Source organism: Aquarana catesbeiana, linkage group LG05 (assembly GCF_042186555.1).
Source record: "Aquarana catesbeiana isolate 2022-GZ linkage group LG05, ASM4218655v1, whole genome shotgun sequence".
Lineage (NCBI taxonomy): Eukaryota > Metazoa > Chordata > Amphibia > Anura > Ranidae > Aquarana > Aquarana catesbeiana.
The window spans coordinates 332,399,534-332,416,549 of record NC_133328.1 but is presented as its reverse complement, the minus strand read 5'-3'; the positions used below and the strand labels follow the sequence as shown (position 1 = coordinate 332,416,549).

The following is a 17,016-nucleotide window of genomic DNA, read 5'->3' as shown; positions in this document are numbered from 1 at the left end:
GCATCTAAATCATTCCTTTCATTCCCATCGCTTAGAGAAAAATATGATCTACCAAACTCTGAGATATTTAGATATCTCCAAATCAAAAATTTCTATACACCATTCCTAAAGGGGGATACACCATTATCCCAATTATCCATTTTTGAATCAATCTGTACAAAAGATCCATTTGCTAAAGGTACAATTTCATCACTTTATAATCAATTATATGGAGTAGCAAATCTTAATAGACCCTCTTACGTTCAGAGGTGGGAGGAGGACCTGGGACGAACTTTAGAAGACACGGACTGGTCTAACATATGGCTCACATCTAAGTCATCTTCACCCAACATCTTAGCACTGGAGACAAATTATAAAGTCCTAACTCGCTGGTATCTTGTACCCGCTAGAGTGGCAAAATATTCACCTAATACCTCAGCTCTTTGTTTTTGAGGATGCCCAGAAATAGGCACATATTTACACATATGGTGGACGTGCCCAGTAATCCAAACCTTCTGGAAGGAAGTCTTCGTGATTGCATCTAAAATATTTAAAAAAATAATACAACCAGATCCATATTTAACTTTACTTAATCTAAAACCGGAATGGTTAACACTCTCTCAATTCAAACTTATGATCCAACTAATAATGGCTGCAAAACAAACAGTGGCCAAGGCATGGAAATCTCCTACATTGGTACTAGCAGAAACAATTCACAGAATGAATAATACAATGTCCCATGCTAAGATGGTAGCCATCGATCAAAATCAAATTCCAAAATTTGAAAAACTTTGGCATCCTTGGATAAAACAACAGTTCCTGTCAAACTTCAATGACTCTGTCCTGTTGCCATGGTAACAGATTAAATGACTTACAAAGACACCCATTCTAAGGCTTCAAAGAGAACTAAAAAGAATAATAAACTGACGAGCGGGACAACCTTGTGGACCATACCTCTACCTTTCAACCCTTTTTCTTCTTTCTCTTTCCTTTTCTCCACCTTACGATTAAAGCTCATTATCAGAATTAATTTGACCTATATACACTCTACTTGTAAACAATATGTATAATAGGTATAAATCATTTAAATACCTACAAAAGTAACTAAGGAAATGATATATATCTTTAATTTAGGTTTACGTGAACCCAATGTTTAATATTTGAAATTTCATGATATTTACCTATATAAACCCTACTGTAAAACAATGAGCTTACTTTATAGATCCTTGTAAACTTACTTTATGTATCTTTATAACATTGTATACTCAATAAACTTCTTTTGACAAGGAACCTTACTTCTCATGTGTGAGTTTTTATTTGTGAGCTTTTGATAAATAAATTTGTTCTTGCTTGGGATGTTTGCGCAATGAGTTTGTCCTTTCTCATCCCCATGTATACATAAATATCTTGCTGCATCTCCGGAGTGTACCTTTTTGGCATAACCATTCTGGTTAAAAGCATATACCGTAATTTTGGGTTTATCAATGGAGTGAGGAGCTCTGGTCAAGGAGAGGAATTTCTTCGATTTATGGGAAACGTGGACACCATCTAATAATGCTATGCTGTTTAACCCACTTGCTGACGGTAAGGGTCAGTGTGTTTGGGTGATGGTGATGGATTCTTTCTCCTTTCACGTCTATAGAGATTTATTATGAACTGACTCAGATTGCTTAAACCTGGAATTTTCTTCATGATTCAAAATATGGACTTTTTGAATATGATCTTTCTCTAGTGCTACACCTATACCCCATACGTTTTTTATTGCACCCAAAAATATTGTGTTAGCTGCTTATATTTATTATTTTCGTGACAGTGCAAAAAAATTGATTTGTATACATGGTCACTACTGCAGAGTTGCTATCTCTCCTACTGTTAGATGCAGGAGACCTATTTCCTTTTTCTTCACTCAATATCTGCAGTAGTGGAAGTACATAAGCTTAATTTCTAGCTATTAATTATACTTCTTCCAACTCAATCATCAGTATTCTACCTAACCTGGGATGGGTCAAAGAGGGAGCCAAATACACACCCATTGCTCTTGTGCTCTACTTATACTAGCATAGAGCCATGAGCAATAAACTGGACATAATGTTACTATAAGTTTTCATTATAATCTATCCACCATATGCCATGTGGGAAAACATATGACGGCCTCAGATATCAGTGCTCCCAGAATATAGTCAACATTATTTCTGATTGCTTGCACTACTGTTGACCATTTCTAGACTTTTGTTATGAGAGGTGAGATGCATTTGTCACGGTTACTGTACACAACTAAACAACACTGCAGAACTAACACACCACTCTATAATAATTGGATGAGATATTGATACATTATTCTTCAGGCTTTACTTCTAGAATTATGAGAAGCAGATGTCAGGCCATTTATAAGAGCATGTGTAATATAAACCTCTATATCACACAACAACTTATAAATAAAGCCCTAGACTATCTGTCAAACCTGTTCCACTCAAAAATCAGCAGGTGTTAATACATTTATTATTGGCGTGAAGTGATGCACCACATCAGATATATTGCACCTCTCCACATATGTTGGCCTGCAAATGAACATAAGACCCTAGAGCCAAGGTGATGCAGGTTCCGTATTCTTCTTTATGTTATTAGTGACTGCTGCTTAGCCAGAGGCAGTCTTCCCTGGATTTCCATATTTATTTAGCTAGATGTGCCAGCCATATACTGATCCCCACTCAGGTCAATTTCATATTAGTGCCTTCACCTATTAACAGCTCTGTGACTTGTGGGAGTATATGTGATTATTGCCTCATGTTTACTGGCTTTGATTTTAGGTAGATTTGTTTCCAGGATATAATTGACTTTATCTCATTGCATTTTTTTTTTTTGATTTTTAATGGGAGGGAAGCCGTGCATCCATTGTAGATATTTTTTTTTTTTGATTTTTAATGGGAGGGAAGCCGTGCATCCATTGTAGATAATTGCATATGGCTATGCAGCTCTGCTGATTTTCCTTACCACTTTATAATACTTATATGGGGTACTGGGCTTTACTCCTAGAGCCTTTGGTTTTGGCTGGTATGCCTTCACATTGTAATGACTTCAACCTAAAGGATTATCTGCTTCATCATACTGAATTGTATGATTATGCATCTAGACCAACTGTCTGGCTTATACCACTCAGTAGCCATATGTAAATATTAACAGTGCACAAATATTAACAAATATTGTCAATACACCAGATGAACCTTTCCCTCCATATGTTATTACATATTGTGATAGTGAGAGTCCCTGTCTCTGGGAAAATGGGCAGAAGACTCTCAAAGAGTCAGTTTGAGAGCTCCAATTGAAGTTTTGCGAGCAGAGAAAATTATGTTTTGAGTTTTCTCTGGATTTGGTAAGTCCTGATCGGGGCTGGAAGCTTGAAGTCTCCAAAGAGCATTGGGTGAGATAGAGTCCTCAGTCTTGTGTCCAGGTTTTCCAGAAATTCTGCAGGTTGTGTGTGTGTCCAGGTGCACATACTCATTATAAGACAGATCTGAGCATAGCTCAGAGGAGGTAGAGTAGTAGTTGGTGTTGGAGCAGTTGCTGCAGCCAGGAGGGTGGTGTGCTCCTGTTTAGGAATCAAGGCAATATCCTTAAGACGGCACTCCATGTGGGAGAGGTTCCAGGTCAGTGGATAGAGAAAGTCTGGGAGACCATAGCTGGGACAACTGGGAGAGAGTCCTGGAGACCAGAGGCAAACTGTGAGTCAGAAAGCCTGGAATGTCAGGAGAAGCGATTCCTAGAGGCCTGGAGTGGGCCTGCGCAGCATGGTACTAAGGCTGAGTGAGCCTTGAGAGCCCAGCGGTTTAGCATTTTTCATTTGTTGTATTTTTGCTGGAGAAGAACCCCTATGTGTGCAATCCATGTGTGTATAATAATAATAATAAAAGTGGGCTACCATGCCCTAAAACTGTAGTTCCTGTTTGCTGTGAACTCACTGCACGGCATCTACCACAAGAGCTAACTACTCCCATATTACAATATATATACAGTATATACTGTATACAGATATATATATATATATATATATATATATATATATATATATATATATATATATATATATATATAAAACCTGATGGCACCTGAAAGTGGGTGGGATATATTAGGAAGCAAGTGAATATGTCCTTGAAGTTGATGTATTGAAAGTAGAAAAATAGGCAAGTGTAAGGATTTAAGCGCTTTTGACCAGGGCTTAATTGACTAGACGACTAGATCAGTGGAACTCCAAAATTGCAGCTCTTGTGGGATCTTTACGGACTTCAATGTTCAGGACCTACCAAAAGAGGTCCAAGGAAGGAAAACCAGTGAACCAGTGACAGCTTCATGGACGGCCAAGTCTCTTGATGCACAAGGGGAACGAAGGCTGGCCCATGTAGTACAATTCAATAGAAGAGCTACTGTAGCTTAAATTAATGAACAAGTTAATGTTAGTTCTGAAAAAAAGGAGTCAGAACACAGAGTGCATTGCAGTTTGTTGTGTATGGGACTGCATAGCCACAGATCAGTTAGGGTGCCCATGCTGATTCGTTTTCACAGCCAATAACACCTACAATGGGCACATGAGCATCAGAACTGGACCACAGAGCAAGGAAAGAAGGTGGCTTGATCTGATGAATTCAAGAATGGTTTGGGGAACACAACAATGGGTTCAAGGTGCTGACTTGGCCTCCAAATCATCCTGGTCTCAATCCATTCAAGCATCTGTGGGATGTGCTGGAAAAATAAACCTGATCCTTGGAGGCTCCACCTCACAACTTGCAAGATTTAAACAATCTGCTACTGATGGCTTGGTGCCAGATACCACAGCATACCTTTCCGAGGTCTAGTAGAGTCGATACCTTGATTGGTTATGATGAGTGGTCATAATGTTATGGCTAATCAATGTATATATAGTATATACTGGCTGAGTTGCACATGTACAAACTCCCACTCATGGTGATGTGGGATTTTGCAACCTACTGTTTGTTAATGATGATTGTTGCTAAATGAGTTGCAGTTTTACCTCTGTTTTCATGTTCCCATGATTGCATAGCTAGATGGACCAGATTTTGAGTAAATTTCACTTGGGTCTACTACATGCTGGTGCTGGCACTTTTTTTTTACCAAATCAGTGCTTTTCAGCCAAATTAATGTTGTATTTAAGAAGGGTAGAGTTTGCTCTTTCGAAGTACAGCAGTACAGAAGTGGAGCAGGACAAAGTTCATAGTTTAAACAGCAGTAGTTTAAAAACAGCAGGAGTTTGGAAACAGCCACCTATCCTTGGTTAATACCTCTGTTTGAATTTAAGTAACTCTTTTTTAAAAATATCTGGTTTACTTCAGTGAAATACTTGTATGGAATTTGTTTTTCATGGTACGTTTTGGAAGCTGGGATGATGTCCCATTTGTATGCAGATTTCTTAAAATACTGTGGATAGAGCATATCTTGATTTCAGCAAGGCATTTGCTACAGTTACACAGAATGATCTAATACAAAAGTTGTACAAGCTAGGACTTAACCCTCGATGGTTCAGTGGATATGCAGTTGGCTAAAGGATAGCTACCAGAGTGTTGATGTAAATAGGGTTAATTCGGAACAGAGATCAGTCACTTGTGGTGTACCAAAAAGGCTCTGTACTATGTCCTGTTCCATTTAATCTATATGTAAGTAATATAACCAAAGGTTTGTTGGGCAAGGTATGTCTTTTTGCTGATGATACAAAGGTATGTAATAGAGTTGATATCCCCGGAGGAGTCTGGAACATGTAACATGATTTGGTAATGCATTGCTGGAAGATTGGTCAAAGCAGTGGAAACTGCAAATAAATGTTTCTAAATGTAAAAAAAAAATCACCTATGGAAAAAAAAACATTGAGAGAGTACAACATTGGGGGTACAGTGCTGGCCAGCACTAGAGAGGAAAAAGATTTGGGGACCCCAAAGCACCCTCCCAATGTTGAGGGAATGTGGCCTGGTATGGTTCAGGAGGGGGGGCACTCTCTCGCCCCCCCCTCTTTTCTTGTGGCCTGCCAGGTTGCGTGCTCGGATAAGGGTCTGGTATGGATTTTGAGGGGGACCCCCACGCCATTTATTTCTTTAATTTTTGGTGCGGGGTTCCCCTTAATATCCATACCAGACCTGAAGGGCCTGGTATGCAATTTAGGGGGACCCCCATGCCATTTTTTTTTTACATTTTGGTTCGGGGTTCCCCTGTGGGGAAATGCCGTTTTTATCAATGAACTTTTATGTGTATTGTCGGACCGACAATTCATTAATAACCGCGAGTAGTTTTAAATTACTTTTTTTCCTTTGAAATGTCATTTTGCTGTCAGACTGTTCTAAACACGGGAAACATGCGCCACTTTACAGGCATACTATAGACACCCCCCAGGTACGAAATGTAAAGGGATATTACACTTTTATTGCTTCACTTTAATCATTATTATCATTATTAAAATCACTGCTCCCGAAAAAACGGCTGTTTTTAAAACTTTTTTTTGCATTGATCCATGTCCCTTGGAGCAGGACCCAGGTCCCCAAACACTTTTTATGACAATACCATGCATATAAGCCTTTAAAATTAGCACTTTTGATTTCTCCCATAGACTTTTAAAGGGTGTTCCGCGGCTTTTGAATTTGCAGCGAACACCCCAAATTGTGAACTGGCGAACAGCCGATGTTCGAGTCAAACATGAGTTTGACTCGAGCTCGAAGGTCATCCCTAGTCAACAGTAAATGGCTTCAAACGTGCTTGGAACAAACATAGATCTATACTCAGACAAAAAGTTAACCAAAAAAACAAAAAACAAAAAAAAGAAGGGGCAGACTCGATGGACTACTCTGCCTTTTTTCTGCCATCACTTTTCATCAATGCTCTATGTTTCTATCTTAATGCATAGAATTCATTAAGTTAAAAAGCCTCAGCCTTTACATCCACTTTAATGTTCCTGAGAAAAGATCTATGACTTTCAATTAAATCTCTAAATCCACCATTGTCAAATACCCCACCTTATATCATGCATCCACCACTGATTCCAAAACAAAGGGAGCAGCCATTTATTTGACAAAAAGGTTGCATTACACCGTATTTACCAACTGTCAGACTCTGAAGGGCATTACATAATTCTAAAAAATAACTTGCAAAACAGACACATTACATTTGCAAACATATACCCCCAAATGAAAAGCATGTTTTATATAATATAATACCTAATCACTTAATCATCTTTCCACTCCAGGATCTTGATTTTGGAGTGCGATATAAACCTTCCTCTAAACCCATTATTGAACTCCTCTAACTCTCCACAAACTCAGATCCAATCTTCAGGACTATTTCAGCTTCAGTGTGACTTCTGATCATCGGCACTGACTCAATAGGTAGCATACAAATGTGCACAAAGAGGTGAATGTACTTCTCTTTCCAAAAAAACTGAAAAAGGAGAGAAAAGCTCATGTGGTGGCTTTATTTACCCAAATGTACTTGTTAAAGGATGCACATAAAAGCATTCAAACAACTGATGCTTGCACTTCCCTAACTCAGGCTACAAACTCTCTTTTAGAAGAAGTTGGGAAGTAGACCAGATGACAATTTACTCTTACCTCCAAATTATTGCAAATAAAAGAGGGACACCATTAGCAAAAATGTAACAGGGCAAAAGAGCAGACATGACAGTCCTTGTGATCCATGATAAGCATGATAAGGGGTATCATAGGACCAAGGAGATCACCCTTTAATTCACCGGATACTATGAGCAACTTTACAATCTATGCTCTTTAAGCTCAAACAATCTCACTCCTCCAGACCGTCAGCACCTAATCAGAAAATATCTGAGGACACATGGTATGCCCTCTATTTCTTCACATTCTGCTAAAGAATTAGAAAAGCTAATATCAGCTGAGGAACTACTGAGCACTCTCAAACAGATGAAGCCCAGCAAGAGTCTGTTCGCAGACGGGCTCCCCGTCCAATATTATAGAAATTCCCCTCATATTCTTACCTCTCATTTTCTATGAGCCTTTAATTCTTTGCTTCAAAGCCAGCATTATGGTCCTTCACAAAAAAAAAGGTGAAAGATGCAACCCAAGTCCAAAATTATTGAGCAACATCCTCATAAAATGTGGACATCAAACTTCATGCAAAGGTTCTTTCATTGCATTCTCATTTGCCTAATTTTTTAAGAGATTTGATTTTTTATATTTTTTGTTATGAGATGTTTTATAGCAAAAAGTAAAAAACATTTTTTTTTCAAAACTGTTGGTCTTTTTCCATTTATGTAATAGAAAATTAAAAAACCCAGGGGTCAGGTAAGGCCAGGTCTCGGCCTTATCAGTAATTGTTTCAACGTCCGCTTGCTTCACATTCTTTGGTTCAAAGCTTTATACAGGCTTAATCCACTTGTTATAGTACCCCTGAACCCTTGGGACTTAAATTTGGTTCTGTCGGCATTACAGAAACAGCCTTTTGAGCTGATACAACATATTCCTTTGGTCCTTTTGACAAGGAAGCTAGTTTTTCTGGTAGCCATTTCTTCTGCAAGAAAGGTATCAGAGTTGGCGGCTCTTTATTGTAAAGAGCCATATTTAATCATTCACAAAGATAGGGTAGTATTGCGTCCTCCTCCTCCTAGCTTTCTGCCAAAGGTGGTTTCAGGTTTTCACCTAAACCAGGATATTGTTTTTCCTTCATTTTTTCCAGAACCCTGTTCTAAGGAAGAAAAGTCACTACATTCTTTGGATGTTATTATAATTATTATTATACAGGATTTATATAGTACAGTTTACGCAGCGCTTTACAACATTAGGGCAGACAGTACAATTACAATACAATTCAATACAGGGAGAATCAGAGGGCCCTGCTCTTTTTACAGCTTACAATCTAGAAGGGAGGGTCAAGTTATACAAAAGGGTATTAGCTGTGGGGGATGAGCTAATGGATAAAATAGTGCAGTTGTTAGATGGAGGCAGGATAGGTTTCTCTGAAGAGGAAAGTTTTCAGGTATTGCCTAAAAGTTGATACATTTGGAGACAGTCTGACAGATTGGGGTAGTGAATTCCAGAGGTTGGGCGAGGCTCGGGAGAAGTCCTGGAGGCAGATATGGGAGGAGGTGATGAGGGAGCTAGAGAGCAGGAGGTCTTGGGAGGAATGAAGAGGGCAATTAGGTTGGTATTTTGAGAGTAGGCTAGTGATGTAGCTGGGGCAGAGTTGCGGATGGCTTTGTAAGTTATTGTTAGTATTTTGAATTTAATTTGTTGGGCAAGGGGCAGCCAATGGAGGGATTGGCAGAGAGGGGTAGCAGACACTGTATGGTTTGTAAGGTGGATGAGTCTGGCAGCAGCATTCATGATGGACTGAAGGGGGTTAGTCTTTTTAAAGGTAAGCCAATGAGGAGGGAGTTGCAGTAGTCAAGGCGAGAGATAACCAGGGAGTGAATCAGGAGCTTTGTGGTTTCATTGGTTAGAAAGGGACGTAGTTTGGAGATGTTGCGGAGGTTGAGACGGCAAGCTTTGGAAAGTGATTGGATGTGGGGCCAAAAGGAGAGTTCAGAGTCCAGGATAACACCTAGCACGCTGACATGTGGATGGTAGGGATGGGCTGTCTGTTTGGGTTGAACATGAGTTCGACTCGAACATTGGCTGTTCGCCCGTTCGATTTGGGGTGTTCGCGGCAAATTTGAAAGCCGCGGAAAACCCTTTACAAGTCTATGGGAGAAATCAAAAGTGCTAATTTTAAAGGTTAATATGCAAGCTATTGTCATAAAAAGTGTTTGGAGACCTGGGTCCTGCCCCCGGAGACATGTATCAATGCAAAAAAGAGTTTTAAAAATGGCCGTTTTTCAGGAGCAGTGATTTTAATAATTCTTAAAGTGAAACAATAAAAGTGAAATATTCCTTTAAATTTCATACCTGGGGGATAGTATGCCTGTAAAGTGGCACATGTTTCCCGTGTTTACAACAGTCCGAGAGCAAAATGACATTTCTAAAGGAAAAGAAAGTCATTTAAAAGTACTAGCGGTAGCGCCCGCAGCTATAATGAATTGTCTCTGCAATATTCATAAAAGTCATTGAAAAAAACAGCATGGGATTCCCCCACAGTGCATTACCAGGCCCTTTAGGTCTGGTATGAATATTAAGAGGAACCCCAAACCAAAATTTAAAAAAAAAATTCAATACCAGGCCCTTCAGGTCTGATATGGGTATTAGGGGAACCCCGCACCAAAATTTTTAAAAAAATGGCGTGGGGTCCCCCGAAAAATCCATACGAGACCCTTATCCGAGCATGCAACCTGGCAGGCCACAGGAAAAGAGGGGGGATGAGGGGGATGAGAGAGTGCCCCCCTCCTGAACCATACCAGGCCACATGCCCTCAACATGGGGAGGATGTCCCCATGTTGATGGGGACAAGGGCCTCATCCCCACAACCCTTGCCCGGTGGTTGTGGGGGTCTGTGGGTGGGGGGCTTATCAGAATCTGGAAGCCCCTCTTTAACAAGGGGACCCCCAGATCCCGGCCCCCCTCTGTGTGAAATGGTAAGGGGGTACAACTGTACCCATACCATTTCACAAAAAACAGTGTCAAAAGTTTTAAAAAAGACAAGAGACAGCTTTTGACAATACCTTTATTAATGTCTTCTTCTTCCATCTTCTTCTGGTCTTCAGTTTTCTTCCTCCATCTTGTTCTTCCCCTGCTTCTTCTGCTTCTTCCTCCGATCCTCTGCTTCTTCCTTCGGTCTTCTCGTCTGCATTTTCCTCCGGCTTCTTCTTCCCTGCTTCATTCATAGGACGATCCACATCCATGGGAGGTTCCCGCTGTGTGACGCTTCTGTTCTTCTGACAGTTCTTATATAACTAAGGGCAGGGCCACCCGGTGACCCCGTCCCCTTCTGACGCACGGGGACTTCATGGGGACTTCCCTATGATTTTCCCCGTTGGGTCAGAAGGGGGTGGGGGTCACCCATTATGTAACCGGGTTTTTTGAGATTTTTAGTGTCATCTGTTTGCCATGGTTGTAGGGGTCGAGGCCTGATTTTGCGTGTGGTGAGGGGAGCGAGCTTGTCCAGGGATTTATTGTAGATGGAAGTGGCTTGGTTGGGGCGGGACAGGGGAGACATTTTGTCATAGAGGTGGTCAGTAGCAGAATAGAGGAGAGAAGAGTTGAAATTGCGAAAGTTTCTACAGGTGATGGTTAGGCGATTAGAGGGAAAGGTGGTGGAAGACAGGGAGAGAGAGAAACTAATAAGATGATGGTCGGAGAGAGGAAAAGGATTGTTTGAGAAGTTGCATGGAGTGCATAGGTAGGAGAATACAAGGTCAAGGGCATTGCCATCAGAGTGAGTAGAAGCCTGTACCCATTGCTTCAGGTCAAATGAAGAGGTTAGACTAATGCCGTGTACACACGGGCAGACTTTTCGACATCAAAGGTCCGACGGTCTTTCCGACTGACTTTTGACGGACTTTCGATGGACTTTTGAAGGAACGGACTTGCCTACACACGATCACACCAAAGTCTTGTACATGATGACGTATCACTGGACTAAAATAAGGAAGTTCATAGCCAGTAGCCAATAGCTGCCTTAGCATCGGTTTTCGTCCATCAGACTAGCATACAGATGAGCGTATTTTTCGACCGGACTCGAGTCCGTCGGAAAGATTTGAAAATGTTCCAAATCTAAATTCCGTCTGATTTTTGACCGAAAAAGTCCGCTGCAGGTCCAATGAAGCCCACACATGGTCGGATTGTCCACCTGTGTGTACATGGTATAAGAAGTTTAGAAGTTGCAGGAGTGTTTGTATTAGCAGGGATGTTGAAATCACCAAGAAGGATTGTGGGAATTTCAGAACAGAGAAAGTAGGGTAGCCAGGCAGAAAACTCATCAAGGAAAGTCGATAATGGTCCAGGGGGCCGGTAGTTTACAGCAATTCTTAGGGAAATTGGAGAGAATAGACGTATACAGTGAGCTTCAAATGAAAAGGAAAGAGACAGAGGGGAGTGAATAACTTGGAAGGTGCATTGGGGGGATAGGAGGAATCCCACTCCACCTCCCTTGCATCCATTAGGCCTAGGGGAGTGAGTCCAGTGAAGGTCACCCTGGGAGAGGGAAGCAGGAGAAGGGGTGTCAGATTTGTGGAGCCAGGTTTCGGTGAGAGCAAGTAGATTAAAGGAATTAGTGACAAAGAGGTCATGAACAGCGGTGAGTTTGTTGCAGACAGAGCAAGCATTCCAGAGGGCTCAGGAGAGAGGGAGGCTGGCGTTGGGAAGAAGAGGAATGGAGACTAAATTGCGTAGATTGCGACTACTGCCAGAGGGTGTAGGATGATAGTGATGGGTGTGTTGGGTACAGTTAAATAAGGGAGGCCCAGGGTTTTGGGAAATATCTCCAGCAGTTAGGAGAAGCAGAAAAGTAAGGGAGGTAATATGAGAATATGATTTGTATGAAGGGACATGCTTCAGTATCCTGGGGGGTTTGTTAGCAAGTGGGCTTAGAGTTAGAAAGAGGCAATGAGTGCAGTAATAGGGAGAGGGGAGAAGTGAGGGTGATATGTACTGATTGTGGGGTGGAGAAGAGGGGTGAAGAAAAGAGAGTTTGAGGAGCGAGGCTGCAATTGTGAAAAGGAGAGGTAAAGAGTGCATGTTTCAGAGAGGAAAGTGAGATCATTTGGAAATTAGGTCACCTGCAGTCTGCTGTAGTTTGCTTTGTGCAAATCGCTGAAGTGCAAGAGCTGAATTGCCACTTATTTAAAGAACCGCACTTCTTTGGGGGTTCCCCCTGTAAACCCCCTGTATGTGCAGCCCCCTGTATGTGTTCCCCGTAAAGAAGGCCTTGTTTTTATACTGTGTTGAGTGTGGGTTGAATCTGGCAATTAATCAACCAGGAGGTAATATTAGGCACACAGCTAGCAGAGCAAAACTTTTCACATCACAATCAAACTGCAAGAGGACTAAAAGGACAAAATTGTAAAGATAAGGGAACCCATAATTTAGGTAAGACTTAATAGCTAAATAAACATTGAAATAATGTGAGCATGGCTACAGATGGAGTTGAAACAGTGGTGACAAACAGATTTACCAAATATGCATTTGAGCAATCAGTCAATGTTCAGTTTAAAGGAGATGGGAGTATAAACGCAGATTTACCAAATATGCATTTGAGCAGTCAGTCAATGTTCAGTGTAAATGAGATAGGAGTATAAATGCAGATTTACCTGTGAAGAGAGAATAAGATGTTCAGCTGGATAGTGCAAGAGCGGAAGTGCCACTAATTTAAAGAACCCCACTTCTTTGGAAGAACCCCCTGTATTTGCAGCCCCCTGTATGGATGTAGTGAGAGCAGTCAATCTATTTGAAGGCGACTGCTCAGATTCGGAAAAGAGATGTCTTGTTTGTGTTGCCTTAAGGTCCTAGGAAAGGACAGGCAGCATTGAAATCCATTATTGCCAAATAGATTTGAAATGAATAAGTATTTATTCAAGCTTACGGCTTGAAGAGGAAGGTTCCACCTTTTCAAATCAAAGCGCACTCCACCAGGGCTGTTAGTGCTTCTTGGGCAGTGCATCACCAAGCCACCATGGCTCAAATCTGCAACCTGGGCTTCAGTCCATATATTCACCAGATTTTATCAGGTGGATGTGAGAAGGCATGAGAATATCGTCTTTGGGCGCAGTGTACTGCAAGCGGCAGTATAGGTCTTTAGGTCTGATTGCACCCTACTTTTGTTTGTGTCCCCTCCCCTCAGGTGGCATTGCTCTGGGACATCTCATACAGTTATTACTGTGGTTCTGTGTCTTGTGATGTACGATAAAGAAATTAGGATTTTTATAACAGCTTACCTGTAAAATCCTTTTCTTGGAGTACATCACGGGACACAGAGGTCCCTTCCCTCTTTCTGGTTACACGTGTATTGCAAAAAAAAACAGTAAATGTATACATTGAAGTGTCTTGCCTTCCAAGACTTTTAGTATAACTGGTTGTTGCAAAAATAGATATGCAAAGTATCTTATGGCCACCCCCCCCGCCATGCATACTTACAACAGCTGCATTTAACCTAGAAAGAAAGAAAAAAGGTTCCTAACCAATTGAGATAAAGTATATGAACAAGCATTCATCTTTTATGTAAAGAATACATTGTTTGTAAATTTTATTGCTTCCATTTATGTGTTGTAGTGGGTTTTTTTTTAATAGTTAATCACATTTATTTGAGGTGTGCTACAAAATGTATGTATCTATCTATCTTTTGAGAATAGTTAGTCTGAAAATGTGTTTTATTAATTTTTGACAAGTACTGCCTGTCACATAACCTTTTGTTTGCATTGATTTCTACAACAGCAGTAAACATCATTGATTTTTATAGATGTGTGGCACCTATATAATAAATGGTTGTGTTTTAGGAATATGTTAGCTGATATACTGTTGGGTACTTCTTCTGTAATTTATGATTACATAAATATAGATAACCCAATATTAATGTCTTATTTTGTGTACTTTATATGCTACCCCCCAGCACCACTATACTGTTTATATGTTTTTTTCATTTAGAAATGATAAAAAATGTTCCTTTTTTTAAATTTAGTTGGATATTTACATAAGTCTTTATGTGTAAGTGTAAGCAAAACAGATTAACCGCTTCAGCCCCGGAAGATTTGGCTGCCGAATGACCAGGCCATTTTTTGCAATTTGGCACTGCATCACTTTAACTGACAATTGCGTGGTCATGCGACGTTGTACCCAAACAAAATTGACATCATTTTTTTCACAAATAGAGAGTTCTTTTGGTGGTATTTGATCATCTGTGCGGGTTTTATTTTTTGCGCTATAAACAAAAAAAGAGTGACAATTTTGAAAAAAACACAATATTTTGTACTTTTTTCTATAATAAATATCCCTATTTTTTAAGCAAAATTTTCTTGGTTTAGGCTGATATGTGTTCTTCTACATATTTTTGGTAACAAAAATCACAATAAGCGTATATTGACTGATTTGCGCAAAAGTTATAGCGTCTACAAAATAGGAGATAGATTTATAGCAATTTTATTATTATTTTTTTTTACTAGTAATGGCATCGATCTGCGATTTTTATCATGACTGCGACATTATGGCGGACACATCGGACAATTTTGACACATTTTTGGGACCACTGGCATTTATACAGCGATCAGTGCTATAAAAATGCATTGATTACTGTAAAAATGTCACTGGCAGTGAGGGGGTTAATCTGTGGTGAATTAGAGGGCACTCATGGTATTAAATCTAATACATGAAACTAAACAACATGCATATGCAAAATCAAATAACTAGGTCTGATCACAGTGAAACCACCCGTGGTGGAATAACGCTTCCTGAAGACGCAATCACAAAACGTATGTCAAGGCGGTACCTGGTCACGCTATTCCACATAATTTTCAGTCCCTCTGACTGTCTTTCTGGTCAGTGGAATGCATGCCATCAAAGGAGGTGGAAGTCAGGTGCCACATGCAGCCATCCTCTTGAAATAAGCCAGCAGCCCCAGTGCCAGGACTAGGCACTTGTATATGTAAGTGGCCATTTGGCTACTACTTTTGTATACCTTTTTAAAAATAAACAGTATTACGCTATGGATGTCTACTATTTTCTCCACATGTCCCACGTTACGTATCACTATGAGGAGGAAGGTTCCTATACATCTTCAGTCATACTATATGTGAGCAGGCACTATCCTGTCAAAGCAATATTTGACTCTCTTTTTAATTAAAGAAGTCAAATCTGTCTGGTAAGCAGATTTCTTGTCCAGCACACGTTGGGTGTTATTTTAGTGCTTGGTGAAGGATCACTAACTTATTTGTTTGGAAGAATTTTCACACAGAATTTTTTCTCGATTATAATTAACTCTTTGCTTGGGACTTTTTATTGATCTATTTATTCTACCATGGGTGGTTTCACTGTCACCAGACCTAGTTATTTGATTTTGTATATACATGTTTGTATATTTACTATATATTGTTGCTTAGTTTCATGTATTAGATTTAATACCACGAGCGCCCTCTAATTCACCACAAATTGCCTTATGAGTACCACACTACTTATTGAGGGGAGCAGCTATATTCAATCAATTCATTTATTTTTGAGTTTTATATTTTACTATTTGGCGAGGAGCATCCACTTATTCTTTAGTAGTGAAGGGGTTAACACTAGGGGGCGATCAAGGGGTTAACTGTGTTCCCTGCTAAATGTTCTAACTGAAGGGGGGATGAGACTTGCTGGGGGAAGAGATAGCTCAGTGTTCATACTTTGTATGAACACACAATCTGTCTCTTCTCCCCTCAGAGAACCGGGATCTCTGTGTTTACACACAGAGATCCCGGTTCTCACCATGTCACGAGTGATCACGGGAGCCCTACGGTCATTGTGACCACTGGGCACTTGCATCGGCCCCGGGGGGGTGAGCAGCGGGTGCGTGCGCGCCCCTAGTGGCCACAAATAGAAGCGACATAACATGATGGCGATTCACGCAGCCAAGCCATGTTGCCACAGTAAAGTTGCGGCAGTTGGTCAGCAAGCGGTTAATACACAGTTAAAATATATACGTGAAAATGTTTTACTAGCAAAAAAAAAAACTGAAAATATGAATGCAGTTTAACCAGTTTTGTGAGCCAGACAGCTCTTTCAAGCACCATGTTAGTTCCTGAACATTAATTTTCTTCACAGAAGTCAAAGCAATACCTCTTTGTCAAAACACTTAGGATTGTTTCAAGTTGATTTCAGTTTGTATAAGAGCAGTGTGTAAGCAGACGCAGTTAGCTAGTTTGCTACCAGGTGGCTCTGTTAAACAATAGCGTCCGATGCAAAACATGGTGTCAGCAGGTGCTAGACCTCTATTAGTTAAAGCCCTCCTGCAGTGATGTCATGGGTGAGTCAGTGCCCAGTTATAAGCCAGGTTGGGAGGGGCTCTAGGGCACATGGGCATGTGAGAAAGCACCCTACACCAGCACAGATGTAATCATCATATGGAGGCTCTGGACAGGGCTAGAAGCCGAGGAGGAGTAGAACTGCATCCAGGAAAGTGGTTGTA

At 40.5% G+C, this 17,016-nt stretch overlaps 1 protein-coding gene across 12 annotated transcripts in view; it reads left to right on the top strand.

Moving 5' to 3' along the window:
- Window positions 1–17,016, top strand: part of CDH12 (cadherin 12) — a 1,995,427-nt gene that overhangs the window by 379,604 nt on the left and 1,598,807 nt on the right. The gene's annotated exons all lie outside the window — the stretch shown is intronic.